Here is a 16,256-nt window from a genome sequence, read left to right on the forward strand (position 1 = left end):
CAGGCAGGGACTTGGGGGTAGATCCGGGCAGGGAGCCAGGGAGCCACTGCTGTCCTCCCTGACATCATCCTTGGCCCCAAGCGGAGCAGGTGAAGCTGAGCACCTACACAAGACAATGTGTATCTCTTGCACAGAATTCGCCACGTGGGCAGAGCCACCAGCAGGAGATGGAACCAGGCTGAGCTGACTGAGACCTCCCCGTGGGATCCGGCCACCAGTTACATATAATGATTCCCACTATCTCTACTAACCCCCCTCCCTGTTCTCAGCACCAGTGGATCCAGACACAGGAAAGTGACGAGAAAGGTAGGGTATCTATGAGGTTGTTGAGAGATTCCAGAAAACATGATGGAAGGTGTGGCTAGGAAAACAATACTATATTTATGTTCCACTGAGTATATACTGTACAGTAAACCAATTAGACAAAGAAAAGGGGGAAAGACAGTACAGGCAGACGTTAAGCACATGAACAGAGAATAACAGTGGGGTGCAGCACATGGCAGAGAAGCGTGAGTGGTCTGAGGAGGCTTGTGGGCGAGTGCATGGGACAGGAGAGGAAGGAGGGGGCCATCACATGCTCTCAGAAAGAACTTGGAAATGACTGCCCGTCACACCCTTATCTGAGCAAGGGAGAACTTCACCCAGGCCCTGCACTTTAGAAGGCCCACTTAGCCCCACCCTCTCCACTAACAAATTTATTAAGGAGCACACAGGTGCCCTGCTATTGGGTTACAGGGCTCACCACTGGCTCGGAGTCATCTGTAACGCTAAGCACCCACTCTAAAGACTAACACTGCTCAGGCCCCAGGGAAATGGTTCTCCATGTCTCTTGCCTTCTGTTCTTGAAACAAAATGTGGCTCAGTCACAATGCCGTGAAGTTTGTGGATGGTGCTGTGGCCCACGTAAGGGAGACAGTGCCTTGGAGTGGATAGGAGGGGACCAGGGATTTACGCATCGGAAGTGCTTAGATATAAGACCAATTAATTAACTTGTCAAACCCTTCCTCTCAGATAGCATGGGTGCAATAGATTCTTTCATAATGAAGTATCCATAGTGCTGAGCATCTATTTTCTTGTTTTGTTTGTGTTTAAATTCGTAGTTATGGAGGTATCCACTAATTAGCATGGTATTTGCAATAGTTGCACATAAAAACTGAGAAACATTTTGCAATATCACACAATGCTTATTTCTCTTAAATTTCTCTCTCTCTCTATAAGTCTAGATATAACATGCATAAAGTGTGACACAGATTCTCTACATTACTTCGTGAATCCAGATATTGTTATAAGAAACAGTGATGAAAATAAACTATTTTATACTATTTTCTGAAATGATAATTCATCATATGTGTCCATATCACAGCGCTTCAAAATAAATAAAATTCCGTGGTCATTTCTGGATATACAGAACTGGGACTTTAAAAGTTTTATTGTCATCTTCAATTTCTACCGCCTCAGCAGAGAAGTTTTTCCAAGTGGAAATTAATGAAGAAACTATCGAAGAACTACAATGACTCAAGAAATGTTGCCTAAGTTGGCATTGATCTCAACAGAACACAAATTACGTAAACATCTTGATTATAACAACATAATTAGGGATTCTGTTTAAATAAAGACACAAAAATAATTTTGGAGTAAATATACAATAGGTTTTGAATTATTTTATCTTTGTTTTATTACTCATCCAAACATTGTAAGCACCCAAACATGTGTAATAATAATTAAATTCAACTATCTTTGATACTTGCCAACTTTCAGTCATAACAAAAGAAACCCATGGCTTTACACTTACATTTTGACTTCGTTATCATGAAGGTGTATTTGTCAAGGTAGGAGGATGTCCCTTAGTCCATCAGGGCTGCTATAACAAAATACCATAAATTGGGTAACTTGCAAACAACAGAAATTTATTTCTCACTGTTCTGGAGGTTGGGAAGTCCAAGTGCCAGCAGAGTCAGTATCTGGTGAAAGTCTCCTTTCTGGTTCACAAAAGGCACCTTCTCCTGGTGTCCTTACAGCGCGGAAGGGGCAAGGGAGATTTCTGGGGCCACATTTATAAGGCCACTATTTCCACTTATGAGGCTTCACTCCCATGACCTAAACACATCCCAAAAGGTCCTGCTTCCTAATATTATCACTTTGGGGCTAGGATTTCAATGTATGAATTAGGGGGCTGGGACACACACATTCAATGCACAGCAGAGGATAAATGTATTTCATCAGACACTTTGTTATCTTAATCTGGACCTTTTAAACATTTAGACCTACGGTGTGTGGGCCTCTGTTCGTATCCTTTCCCTGGGCCCTGCCAATGTCAGGAGAGGACTGCACATCCTCTGTGACAATCTTGGTTGGCTTCTCCCAACTTCAGCCTTCATGCTTACATTGTCACCCTTGAAGGCACAGAGAAAGGTTTGACAAATCGTTCAAGCCCTCAACAGGCAAAGCATCGGGACTTAGAGATTTTCTTGTCCTGTTCCCTTGTTTGATAGGGGAAGAATTTGGGTTACAGAGAGGCAAAGTGTCTTGCTAGGGTCAGACCTGGAGGCCCTGGAATAGGTACTGTTGGCAGAGGGAGTGGGCAGGAGGCGGGGCGGAGAGGAGCTGCCATGCAGGCACCTGCACCTCAGCAGCCTCCGAAAGGCATCAGTGCTACCTTGTAGTTAGTGGAGGCTGACTGTAGTTAGTGGAGTAGAGCCGCTGCAGGGGGAGGGAGCAAGGTGTCCCTTTGTGTGCCCAGCACCATCGTGTGATCTGGGATACTGGCCAGCCCTTCCACTAACTTACTCTTGCTAAACCTCGGTTTCCCCCATTGTAGAACAATGAGCAGCACGGACAGGATGATCTCTAAGATGCCTGCCAGCCTCCACATCCCTATGTCGCAGTGATTCCCCAGAGGCCACAGGTTTGTGGAACCCCGAGGACTGGATTTGGCCTCAATCCACGTTTCTCCTTCATTTTTAAAACCACATGCACTTGCTGGAACACTGACTCCATCTGGTCTTGAATCGCTTCTTCCTGATTTCACTCCCTGCTGGAAAGTGCTGCATCCTGCCCGAGGCACCTTAGGGAGCTGCTCTCACAAACTCCCTGGTTTTTCTCCCCTGAGGCTTAGCAAGTCAAGCATTACCAGCAGCTCCCTTCCTTCTGCCCCAGCAGAGAGGAGCAGCCACCGTCTGGGCAAGCAGGCTTCTGCCTTCTCCCCTGGGGGAGGCTGGCAGGCTGGAATCACCAGCCTCCCTCCCACGGCACCTGGGGGCTCCCTGTGCCCTCCTTGGCAGGCTGCCCTCTCTCCAGGAAGTCTGGCCTTTGGAAGGTTTGCTCCCTCTTTACAATTGCCCCTCCTGTTTGCCCATTTCATCCCAATTTCTTACCCAATGCTGTCCTCATTTTTTTTCTTCCACTCACTCTTTTATTTCGACAGGAGGCAATAGAGTACAGTGGTTAAGAACATGCTTGAACTTGAATCCAGCTTTTCTGTTTATGGTCTGTGCAACTTTCTCTGAGATGACTTCTTTAATCTGTCAATTGGGCATCATGATTCTTACCTAATGGGGTTATTGGGAAGTACAGCACCTGGTACACAGTGATTAATAGTGTGTCTTCGTCTTTGATTTAATGAATATTTTTGAAGTACTTTGCATCAGGGTCTTCATTAATTTCTCCAGGTTTCTTCCAGATTTTATTAATAGCATCCCACCTTTTTCTTCATATCTAGATAAAATAATTGGAGCCTCCATCCCACACATCTCTGGGGTGTCACTTTGTCCAGTAGTTTGGAGGATTCTCTGGTGGCCCTGTGTTCTGCTGATTACTTGTGGTTCTGAATTCCTGTCCCTGTCTCAGTTCTGGAGTCCTCTCTTGATGTCGTGGTTTCTGTTCTCATTTGCTGCCTGTCCAGATTTGCCCACTACTTGATCAAAGACCTTCTCTCTTCCCAAGACGCCACCAGTGCAAGTTGTGCTATGAGTGACAATTTTCAGAAAACAGGGGGGAATTATATGTCCAAGAAGACAAAAAAATTAAAATTGAGTATTAGATGCCATTGTTTATAAAGGCACAGAGTTTGCTGCATAAAAAGAGGGAAAGTTGGGCAATGAGACATTCTAAGCAGACGGAACATAGTGTGCAAAGATCGTCTGTAGCCCACTGTGACATTTCACCAGACCCTTGGCCTGGTCTTCCTCCTGGGTACTCAGCTCCCCTCTTGGTGTTAGCTGTGGCATGGGGCTGAGGTCTGGCCATTAGAATGCGAGTGGAAAGGCTGGGTGCTACTCCCAGGCTTGGCCCACGGAAACCTTCGTGGAATGGCGACCTTGGGCTGACTAGAATGGTGACCCTCCCCCCCTTCCCAGGGAGGTCTTGGAGGATATTTGTCGAAGATGGCGGAGCTGCTGTTAGCCTGTCTCCAAAAGAAATGAAGAGGACAGCTGCTCTTACCGACCAGAAAGCATTCATTTTGTTCTGTTACATGAGTGAGGAATAAAGTTTTGAGTTTGAGCCATAATCCATTTGGGGGTCTTTTTGTTTTTGCAGTTAGCATTACTCTAATATACATCCAAACCTTTTTCTTCTTTAAGCTCATCATGCTTGCAATTCCTCGTGTAATATCAACCTTCCTTGGTAGACTATAAGTTACACAAGGACAAGGACCCTGTGTTTCTATCCCTGTATCCCGTGCCTGGTGCACGGCGGGTGCTCCGTAAACATTTCCAGGGCAATGAAATGGAATAGATGCTTCCGGGAACACTGCACAGCGCCATCTGGTGAGCGTGGGGAGCAGTGTTGCCCTGTTTGAAAGCTTCATTGTTTTTTGCGGAGTACTTCTGTTTCCCGCTCCCCAGACCCTGCCCTGGTCCTAAACTTGCCTGATTCTGACTTTGGAATTTAGCATATGCCATTAGTCCAGGCTGCTTCCGTGCCTAGAGCCCAAAGCTCTGCCTTGGCTTCCAGTTTGCCAGGATGCTGGGCAGTGCACGACCTGTTGCCTCCCGCTCTCTGAGCTCCGCCCCTTCCGGATCACCGTCTTATAACCAATGGCACTTGTGAAATGCCAGAATTTGAATGCTGACTCCATTTATATATTAGTTGTATAATCTTTGGGAATTTAGGCAACCTCTTTGTGTCTGAGTGTCCTTATCCAAATAATCAGGATACTGATAGGATCTGTATCATAAGATTATTGTGAGGATGTGATGAGACAATACATGTAAAACATTTAGAATGGTGCCTGGCACATAGCAAGTGCTCAATAAATGCTGTTATTGTTAGAATTATTATTGCACTTTCTGGTTTATAAAGCACTATCATGAATTTCAATGAATATCCCTCCTAAACCCTTGGGAAAATTCATTATAAGTAAAATGACCACTCAACACATTCAGATGCAAATATTATTATCGATAAACTCCAGGCATCATGCCAGTCTTTCACATGCTGAAACAGAAGGAGAAACTGAGGCCCAGAAAAATGATGAGAGCTACTAGTGCGTGGTAGAATGGGACTCACACTGAGGTCCTGAGTACTAAGTCCCAACTGGAGTTTGTTAGAGAAGGCTAACTTCCATGCCTGCTTGATATTCTCCTGCCCGCAATGGCAGTGCCAAAGGCATTGCAGAGAAGGATCTTTATGTCCTAGGAACAGAGTCCTCAATGCACCCACGCACACACCGAAGTGCACACACATGTACTCACTCATGAATGCACACGCATGCACACCAGCATCTCTGACCCATCTGAGTTCAGTGGACAGGTGGTCTTAGTGGCATTTCTGCCCCTGGCCAGTGTCCAGCTTGTGTCAGCCCATCTGCTGCACGTTTCTCTTCGGCATTGTCCCTGTACCATTACTTCCAAATGGGTTCTGCCTTATACTGGGCATCTTTAAAGCACCTTCTATTGCTCTCCATTGGCCTGTCTTCCCCAGGTATATAGCCCCAAGTTCTGAACTTTCCTGACTGCTCTTTTCCCGTAGGTCCTAGTCCCTCCCATGGCTCTGCTAAGTGACAGCTAAGCTGACTTACGGGGTTCTGGCAATTTGCTAGGAGATGTTAAGGGGGCAGTAGTGAGTCATCCTACTAGACAACATTGACATTTAGCCCAGGTGAGTGTTTTGGCCATAGCTCTTGGGGTGGGGGTGCACTAGGAGAAATGGCCTCAGCAGAGGAACCTTTCAAAGAGCTCATCTCAGTCCATGCATCCCTGGGACTGGCCTGGCCTGGCCCCCACTACCATGGTCTGCCTCTCCCCCTGGGGTGCCAGGAAGCAGAGATCTCCTGGCTGACGATTCCAATCCTGTAGTGGCCTCTACCTGTGCTCTTCCCTACTCCTGCCAGCTCCCTGGCCTAGCCCGTGGGCTGGCTCCTGGTCTCCTTGCAAAGGTTTCTGGGGAGGGTGCCGCTCTAGCAGCAAACAGCTGCTGTGGCTAATCCATTTTCTCTGTGCATTTGCAAGATACATAATTAAGAGTTCTGCTGAGGGGGGAAATAAAGCACACCATTAGATTTGTTTAGCATATTACGCCAGGTCTAGTGCCCACCTGGGCTCCCATGCCACACAAGACATTAAGGTAAGACTCCAGAAACAGCCCCAAGGTTGCTTGATGGAATCTGTTCCGCGTTAATTCTGAGTAAATATTTGCTATTCAGGTTTTTATATGCTTCGCCACCAGTGGGGATTTTGAAAGGTGGGCTCCCCCACTAAACATTGTTCATTTAATTATCAGACCACTTAAACATGAAGTTCCTAAGGCTCTCCTCATCTGCCCCTGTGTCTGCCTTGCATTTGGCTTCCCTCCTTTTTTTTTTCTCTAGATCTTGCCTTTCTTCTTTTTGCCAGCTTCTCCTTTCTCTTGCCTCCTTCCATGTGCTCGGTGTCCAGAGCTGGGAGCTCAGCCTCTGGTGGTGTGGAATGAGCAAGGAGTGGGCACTGACAACCCTGAATTAAGGGTGGGTCAGAGCTCTGATGTCCTCCTCTGATCTTTTGTAAGGTGGGATCTGGCATGAACAAAATATTATGGGATGTTCACGTGGGACATACAGGCAAATAAGGGGTTAAGAGTTTGTGTGCATGGGATATAGATGGGATATAGACGTGTAGATTGGGATATAGTGTGCATGTGCGTATCAGGTGTGTACAAATATATCTGGAGAATACATTGAAGACCTACTTGCAGATAGGCTGGTGGGAATGATGGTTTATGTGACTATTCAACAGGAGAGGGGCTGGAAGGCTCCACATAGAGGTGGGAAAGTTTGGACCAGGGAGGAGACTGCAAATGGACTAAGGTTGGGGTCCAATGTGAAAAGAGGAGGGGGAGGTTCAGAGGGTCTTTCTAGAAGCCAGCTGGTATGGAAACCCACTTTCAGGGCCAGTAGAGTTTAACGCATGAACCCATGATGATCAGAGGAGTGGTGGACAGCCTCACAGCACCCTGTGAAAGGTGCTGTTCATGGACCACCCAAAGAGAGGTGGTCCCTCACATCTGCCACATGGGAGCAGGGGATGCTGGGAGGGAGGGGGTACTGGCAGGGCTTAGCCTGGTGCCATCTTGAGAGGCAGTGGTGAGCCTCACATTCGGGCTCTGAACCTCTTAGAAGCAGCAGGACCTCAGAAGTCATATAGGCCAACCCCAAGCACCAATCCTAAAAGGAGACACTTTAAACCACCCTGCCTAACTGAAGCAACTGATCATGGTTAAAACTGTGGGGTTTGGGCACAGAGTGTGGGTATGTGTGAATGTGAATTAGGCTGGGCCCATTTGTGTGTCTAAGATGTGTACATAGAATGCTCCTGTAAGTTTGGAGCTATTGAAGGTTTGTGTTTGTGTGTATATACTTCTTTTACTGAGCTCACCACACTCTGTTGTAACTATCTGCTTTCTTGTCCATTTCCCTTCCTGGATAGGGAACTCCTTGAGGGTAAGAGCTGCTGTTGTTCCTCATTTGCATATTTCCAGCACTTAGTGCAGGGTCTGATACTTAGCAAGTGTTCAATAGCTTGGTTTAGATTTAATTAAATTGTTTAGTTTAATTAAATTGAATTGAAGATGAGCATTCAATATAGCCATGGAGTGTTAGAGAGAATCAAATATGGCTATGTTTGCCCGTGGAAATGGCAGGTTTTTGTGCATGTCCCTGAATTAGGGTGTGTGCAAGCAGACATGGAATTATTGCAGGGTGTATATGCGTGCACACGTAGAGTAGGGCATTTGGAGGTGTACATTTGAGATGTGCATGCAGACAGGAAAATGGAGTATGATCATGGGGTCAGAATTGGGGTCTTATTTGGGCACATATGATGGGAACATGAAGACAACAAAATATTATGGGATGTTTACATGGGACATATAGACAAATAAGGGGTTAAGAGTTTGTGTGCATGGGATATAGACGTGTAGATTAGGATATAGTGTGCATGTGTGCATTAGGTGTGTCCAAATATATCTGAAGAATACATTAAAGACCTACTTGCAGATAGGCTGATGGGAGTGGGGGGTTATACACAGGGAGTGTGTGCGTAGGGGGTGAACATGTAGACGTGGGCGCCTACAGTATATGTGTATGCAGGAGTGTGCATTGCAGACTTGGCTGGTTGAGGCTGAGTGTATCTGGGACGTGTGCGTGCAGAGCTGGCACAGGGAGAGGTACAGGGACACTGGAGGTGTGCAAGCAGGCTTTGACTGTTGGTGGTGTGTATAAATGGTGGGAGAATGTGTATGCAGAAACGGACAGTTGTGAGGGTGTGTGTAGGATTGTGATTGTTAACATCAGTATTACAGGTGCATATACACGGGGATGTACACAAATAATGGTCTTTAAGTGTGTTTGCAGACTTGAGAACGCATCTCAGGGTGACTCAGGGAGGGAGACACCGCGGGGCATGTGTGCGCTCTTTCGAGTGGCGATATTCAGGAGTGCCCATCTTGAAGGTGGGTCTTCTGAGGATGTTGGTACATTGGGGTCACGCAGACACAGACTGCTGAGTGTGTGCATGCAGACGTGGGTTTTGGGGCTGTGGGATGTGGAGGTGTGTGTGCAGTCACAGGCTGTTGTGGGTGGGTGCACACCCTCAGTGTGCCTGCCAATGTGAGCAGTTGAGCATGCGTACACAACTGAAGGTGTGTCCACATAGACAGGGGTGTCAGCATCTGGCAAATGCTCCCAAGCTATGCACCTCCTCTTTCCTTGAGCTGAAGCTCTCTCTGGGCTGCTGCTGCCCTTGAACCTTGGCCTCCTGGGCAGGGACAGAGGACAAAGCATTAACTCAGTGGAAGTGGCTGAGCCTCCAAGGCCTAGAGTTCTCTGGAACTGGCTGCCCAGGAAAATGATTAAAATATAAATAAATAAAAATGTTCCCAGGACCCCTTTAGCTGTTCAGGGAGGGAGGGAGGTGCAGGTTGTGGAGAGAGAAAGGGACCCTACGGGAGGAAAAGAGAGCCAGGAAGACAAGGAGAGGGATGAAGAGAGCGGGGAGCACGCGGATGAGCAATTTAGTTGCGCCCGAGGCGGGAGAGCAGCCATGGCCGCAGCCGCAGCGCCCGGGCTGACAAGTTGTGTATGTTTTACATGCCCATTAACTCGCTTACTCAATAAAAAATGCATAGTTACCACCACCCAGACGTGCCTCTGCTAGAGGAAGCCTGTCCAAGCCACTTTTCTCCAGTCTGTGGTCCCAGAGACAGCTCGGGTGAGACAGTCACTGTCAGGCAGGGGGAAAGAATCCCCAGTCTGTGAATGAGAGAAATTAGGCAGGACCCAGAGGAAATCAGGCACCAACATTGCAAAAAGTCCAATCAGCTCTCCCTCGGTGGAGTTTTTTCGTACACTATTAGCTTCTCAAGGGACGAGGTGGGAAAGTGCAGTGTTCTTTGGGGCAGGAGGGGGAAGGGGGAAGGAGGGGAAAGAGCAGGTGGGCTTGGTGGGGAGAGAATGGGACGCAGGGAATGGAGACCTGGCTTTCCAGGGTCAGGGTGCCAGGCTGGGCTCGGGCTGGCAGCATAGACAGCCTCCCACAAGCTGGGCTCCTCACAATGGGCTACTAAGGGAGGCGTGTATCTACATCTCAGCACGTGCCGCTGACTCTCCCGCAGAAAGTTAACATGGGTTTGCTGTCAGGGATTCAGCCAGCCTTTGCTGTGTGCCCCGGGCTGTTCTGGGTATGGTGCAGCCAATGCCAGACAACGGTGGGACGTGGTCTCTGGCCCAGCAGGATGGGGACAGAAGAGCCGCAGGATGTGCTGGAACAAACTCGAGCCTGGGGAGGCTCGGGTTCTTGTCTTGGGTTCATGACTTTCTCGCCCTGTGGCTGTGGAAAGTGACTCGCCCTTTCTGGATTTTATTTGTCTTTTCTTGCGTCTCTAATAAGAGATATTCCCAGCTTACACGGTCAAAATAAACACTTTACTTTTCAGCATTCATGTTAACAATGGCATCGGGCTTCCCCAGAAGAATAGCTGTAGAAAGCTAAAAGGTTTGTAGTGACGTTTCCCAGAACAAAGGACAGTCTCTCCATAGTTAAATTCAAGTCACCTTCGTGGCAGACATAGCAGGGCATCAGTCCTGAGCACTCAATCTCTCTGAGCCATGGTTTCATGTGTAAAGTGGAGATAATGATAATTCTTCACCTCATAGCTTTGTTGGGAGGATTAAATGAGATAATATATGGCAAGCAGTTAGCAAAGGGCTTGACACATAGTAAGTGCCGAATAGATGTGCTCTGTTGTTATCATTAGCTAGTGAGGATCTCCAGAGCTCCTTCCAGGGATGCTCTGATATTCTGTTTGAAGTCAGAGAGTTTGAAGGGCCACAAGAGGGCTGGGCACAGAGGCACCGTTTGGTAAGCCAGCTCTGTCTGCCCACTGGACTGCAGCATTAGAAACAATTTGCAGCCTGGGCTGGGCTCACTGGAAAAGAGGGAGGTTTCACATTCCTGGTCTCTAAAGGGGCAAGGCCGAGGAGCAGCTGCTTGCCACCAAGGCACCAGCACAGAGCTAGATGGCCAATGAGAGCTCACGTCGGGGGTGTAGTCACGTCTCTTCCCTTCTACCCTGGTGAAGACAGAGCCTGCATTAGTGATGTTTAGCTTTCTGTCTTACCAGAGTGACATCCTCTCGGGCCCTGTCCTACCTGCCTGTTACCCACCTGGGGGCTTAGGTTACCCCCAGGGAAGCCACAGCTGCTGGGAGTAGGGGAGATGGTCCCCACCCCCCATTCCTCATGGGGAAGATAGTGCTAATAAGTATAGTCATAATAGTATCAGTGATAGCACCACCACATTTATTTCCTGTTTCCTATATGCCAGGCACTGTTGTAAGTACTTTGCGTATAAAAAACTGATTTAATCCTTATAATCACCTTTTGAGATCAGTTCTAGTATCATCTCCTTTTTATAGTTGAGAAAATGGAGGCACAAGAGTTAAGGCAAGATGCCCTGATCACCACCCCCTAAGTCATGAGCTAGAATCCCTCCCTCCCCCATGAAGGGGGTCTCCTGCAGGCAGAAGACCATGTACAGGTCTCTGGTACAAGTCCAAGGGCAAAGTCCTAATTTAACACTTAAGAAAAAAAATGTTGGAAGGCAAAGTATTCGAATATTAACAGTGCTTGATGTAGGTTATGACCCCCCTTCTATTTTTTTATATTGTCCATATTTTTCTTAAGTAAAATATGTTCATTTGTAATGTGAAAAATTAAACTAAGTTTTATTGGAACAGTAAAATCAGCTCTGTCTTCCCCGGCTCTGTGCAGCCTTCTAGAGCCCTCAGGGTGCAGGGGAAGTGGCCAGCACCGGGGAGGCCCCTGGGCCCCACTGAGCTGCCCCCGTGTGGGCCAAGCACTGAGTGTGCTGCGGTAAACATCTCAGGCTGGTTTGTGTTGTTTTCTGAAGTCAGAGGCCAAACTCCAGGCTCTGAGCTTGCTGTTGCCCGAGGGAGTTTGCTGGGAGGTTCAGGCCAGGTAGCTTGTACTGTGGCCTCCTAAACAGGTTCACGTGCGAGAAAGAAGCCCTTGGAGCCTTCCCAAAGCCAGTGCAGGGCCCCTGCTTGGCTCAGATAAACACTACAAGGCCCTGAAGATGCAGAGGTGGATTTGGAGGTAGAAGTCATCCTCCAAATTCTCTACCTGTCTGCCCATCTCCCCACTGCCTGCTACTCTGTAGGGTCCCAGGTCCGCCCTGTCTGGCGGCCCTGGAGGGGCAGGGAAGAAGGGAGCAAGAGAGGGGCGGGGAGAGCAGTGGGAGGGGCACAGTCTGGGCAGGCTGGTTTGGATGCCAAGAGTGACAGCACAGAGGCTGACCTCGGGCCCTCATGTCTTCCCCTGGCCGCCGGGATCTGCTGTCCAGACCCCACTTCCCTGTGGAGAGAAGGGTGCTGTTGGAAGTGCAGAGGGGATGCCCAAGATAAGGGAGCAAGAGGCCCAGTTGCAGAAGCAGGGTGGCCCGGAACAATCGGCGTCAGGGGCCTGTCCAGACTGGCAGCAGCTGGGGTCCTGCGGGGGCCAGGCTTCGCAGCCTGGGGAGGGGGCTCAGGGCTGGTCCTGCACCTCCACCTGGCTGGCCAGCCCCGCCTGGGGACTGGCCCCCTCTGTAGCCCACCGTGCAGGGAGAAAGGATGGTGGCTCAAAGACACTGACCTCCTTTGTCCCCCTGAACCCCCAAGCGGCGGCTGGGAGGGGCGGGGCTCCCCGAGCCTGGGCATTCTCTGCTTGAACGTGTCGTGTTTATTATGCCTGGTTAAAGATCATTAAAGCCTTTGTTGGGGGAGCTGACTGACAAGGAGAGTGGATTAATATTAGAACACCCTGTCACAACTGGTGAAAAGGCGGGATTGATTTTATAGGGAGTTTAGTCAGAGCCGCGTGTAAAACCCCTGGGGCTGCTCTGGAGTGTATCCATCTCCTCCATTAGGGAGTCCCCGCGGGAATATTCAGCTGCAGTGTTTATTACAACCAAAGCTGCATATCATAGATATAGCATGAGCTGCCTTTATTCGGCTCCCTTGCTCTCAATCGCCCAGGCTCCCAGGGGCTCAGTCCCCCGTGCCCAGGCACCTGCCCTGGTCAAAGGAACAGTCCTGGGCTGGACCAGAAAGGTACACATGTGTGTAAGTGTGTGCATGTATGTGCACATGTATGCCTGTATGTGTGCATGTGCATGTCTCTCCATGTGCGGACACGTGTGCATGGTTGTTCTGGGGTGGAGGTTAGGGCAGCTCTAGGGCTCCCCCTTCTGGGGGTCAGTGGTGGGCACCCTGTACTGTCTGTCCTAGACACTCCAGCAGAGCTCACAGATTTCCTGTTGCCCAGCCTGGAGGCTGAGTTTAGAACCAAAAAAATGAGGTCTGTCCTCCTTTGACAAAACTTAGAAATGGGAACTTACAAAACTTGTATCTCCAAGAAACTGTTTACCTAAGAAGTCACTGAGTGCTCCATTGAGAAGACACACCAGAGTGATGGTTTTGGACTGAGTGCCGGGCCAGGAGTCAGCTAATTAGCTGTGTGACTTTAGGCAAGTCTGCTAACTTCTCTGGGCTTGGTTCCTTCTTTGGTTATACGGGGATAATGAAAATAGTACCTACCTGACAGAGGTGTTCTAAGAATTAAATGGATACTACAAGCAAAGTACCTAGTACATAATAGGCACTCAATGCCAGTTAACGCTACTGTGTCATTAGCTAACTATTCGAATATATTCTAAATGGGATTCAATCTACAAACATTTAGTTTAAACGAAGCTTTTCTGCACCTATATTGCAGAAAACATGGCCTACCTATGGAAGCAGAAGGGCATGGGGACTGTTCATTGGTCCTTTCCCCAGTTTAAGGGCTCATGGAGCACTGGGAGGAAGCCCGGACCCAAGTGGGGAGCTTTGGGGCTGACCGTGTCTCTGTGCACTGGGGTGGGGACCAGGCACTTGGCCTGCTGGGTCTGAGATGATGTGGAGTGGGGTCTGGGCCTGCCAGCCCAGCTCAGGTGGACACAGAGCTGGAGGCCAGGCTGGCTGGCATTGGCCACTGAGGTTGGATGCTGCATCTAAGTCATACCAGGACAGAGGTAGAAGCATAGGGCTGGGTAGGTGAGCAGCAAAGAAGAAGCTGGCTGTATGTCTGGGTCTCACACAAGAAGCCAAGAGTCTGAGAACCAGAAGAATTCATGACTCACTTTGCTAAACTCCCACAGTTCTTTGTATAAATGTCTACCATAGCATTCAGCAGGTGGGTTCACTCTTTCGTAGAACATGGTGTGTAAGACTGATCCCTCTGGAGCCAGATAACTTGGGTTCTAATTTCTGGTCTGCCACTCATTTCTTTGTGATCTTGGAGGAGTCATTCTTTATGCCTCAGTTTCCTTGTCTTTAAAATGGGTATAACAATAGCACTTAATGCACAGGGTTATTGTGAGGGTTAAATGAGATAACATATACAGAGCATTTAAAATAGTGCCTGGTGGTAATAAACCCTCAGTGTCAGCTACCATCGTAGTATCCGTCTCTTAGTCTCCTCTGACGAACTGAGCTCCCTTCAAGGGTAAGGACCTAGATTCACAGTTTCAACATCCACAAGACCCAGTGCAGGGGCCACGCACATAATGAGCACTCAAATAGATGTTTTTTGAGCTGTTGGCTCAAGTAGGATAAAGCACAGTCACACCCAGGACAGCAGTGGGGGTGGGGGTCGGGGTAACCTGAAACTGCCAGGGAGCAGATGCCAGGACTAACAGAGCTGAGGTTGGGAGCAGAGTTGATGGCAGGGACTTCCATGTCTGATGAGAGCTTAGTGGGACAACCAGAATTCATGGGGAAAATCTGAGAAAAGGGTGGCAGAGGAAGGTAAGAGGCAAGGACCAAAACCTAGGTAGTGCCCCTGGTCAGCCCAGACAGGAGCATTTTGGACACCATCCCTCTGATGGTGGAGGGGGAGGCAGATCGACTCTGAACAGGGAGTTTCTTGTGGGCTGGCACCTACCTGGATACCCCACACCCAGCAGGAGAGAACTGAAGCTCTGGGAGGCAGGGGCACAGACAGGTGAGGGAAATTAATCAGATTGCAGAGGGTGACAGGCAGGATGCAGACATCCAGGCTATCATGGTATTATAAAATTAAAAAACAACCCCAAAACTCCAGCACCGTAAGCCTTCCCTAACAAAAAATGTTATAAAATATTTTTGTAAAATATTTAAATAATAACTGAAAGTTCAAAGCAGAAATTAAAACATCCCAAATCCCATCTCTAAGAGATAATCACTATTAGCATTTTGGTCCACACCTGCCGGCAGATGGAGGTGTTCCTAATCTCCATCGGTGTCCCTGCCATCCTAAAGAAATGTACATTTTAAGAAAAAAATTCTGATGGTTGGGTAGAAAATGCAACTTCAAAGTGAGAACCCACTCCTCTCCCCACCCCCACTCCCTTGTTCTAACCAGATTGCAACCTTCCAGCCCCTCCTAGCTGAAGCCAACAATGCTTCCAGCATTTTGTTCCGGAGGACATGCTGATTTGTGCATATAACTTTACATAAATGGCCTCAGACTTTGCATGCTGTTCTGTGTTCTGATTTTTTTTTCACTCCATAAAACGTCAAAGACTTCTTTCCAAGTCAATAAGGAGAGAGCTACATTATCATTTTTAATGATTGCATACTATTTTGTTGTTTGGATGTCTCATGCATGCTTTTTAAAAGCATTTTCCTATTGATCGACATTTAGGTTGTCACTAAAATTTTGCTATTATAAATAATGCTTCAACAAATATTCTTGGCCTTATCTTTTTTCATACTTGGGTGATTATCTCCATAGGGTAAATTCTTAAAAATAGAACGACTAAGTGAACAGTATACATATTTTTATATTTTGATACAGAAAACTGTCTTCCAGATAGTTAGGGTCTCACCCTTCAGCCATGCAAAATATTGTCCATTTCTTCATCCAGGTAACAAACTCGATTTTGTCACCTTTAAGAAAGATCTATGATAATCTGATATGTAAAAATATTAAATAATATCTCATTCCTTGTTTTTGATTATTGTTGAGGCTTAATGCTTTTCATATTTATTGACCATTTGTATTTTTTCATTCGTAATTTGCCTGAATATTAAAAATCATGAGAAAAAGTATAGGCCAGGCGTGGTAGCTCACACCTGTAATCCTAGCACTCTGGGAGGCCGAGGCGGGTGGATCGCTCCAGGTCAGGAGTTCGAGACCAGCCTGAGCAAGAGCGAGACCCCATCTCTACTAAAAATAGAAAGAAATTAGCTGGACAACTAAA

The sequence above is a fragment of the Eulemur rufifrons genome, chromosome 6 (assembly GCF_041146395.1).
Source record: "Eulemur rufifrons isolate Redbay chromosome 6, OSU_ERuf_1, whole genome shotgun sequence".
NCBI classification, from domain to species: domain Eukaryota; kingdom Metazoa; phylum Chordata; class Mammalia; order Primates; family Lemuridae; genus Eulemur; species Eulemur rufifrons.